General features: G+C 46.6%; 1 protein-coding gene across 1 annotated transcript in view; it reads right to left on the bottom strand.

The window, feature by feature from the left end:
• COMMD3 (COMM domain containing 3) overlaps positions 1–386 on the bottom strand; it is a 4,764-nt gene that overhangs the window by 3,875 nt on the left and 503 nt on the right. The gene's annotated exons all lie outside the window — the stretch shown is intronic.

Genomic DNA, 386 nt, shown 5'->3' with positions numbered 1-386 from the left:
CCCCCACCCCCCCACCCCCGGTCCTTGGGGGTTTGAAGTGGGAGGTGATGGTGTTTCTGACCGAATTTGGGGAAGGATGCGGCGCCTGTGTTTATTGGGGCGTATTTAGCTCGTCAGTGCTTTTACTTCTTAGTAAATCATCAAAGTGCTTATATCTCATTAAATCCCTGAAAGTGCTGATATCTCAGTACATCTGTCAAGTGCATATATTGGTGCGAAGCTTTAAGGTCCACAAATTCAAGCTGAACGTTTCTGGAGAAAGCTAAACATTTCTGGAGGCCTGCCGCCTGCTGCCTTAAAACATCAGGAATAGCGACTAACCCCTTTCCCTATACGTTACTTCGCTTCTGAAATGTCTACCTTAGACGTGCCTATCACAAGGTATT

Source organism: Pygoscelis adeliae, unplaced genomic scaffold (assembly GCF_000699105.1).
Source record: "Pygoscelis adeliae isolate BGI_AS28 unplaced genomic scaffold, ASM69910v1 Scaffold27, whole genome shotgun sequence".
Classification (NCBI taxonomy): domain Eukaryota; kingdom Metazoa; phylum Chordata; class Aves; order Sphenisciformes; family Spheniscidae; genus Pygoscelis; species Pygoscelis adeliae.
Note: the sequence above shows the minus strand (reverse complement) of the source record. Positions and strands in the feature narration are given on the sequence as shown.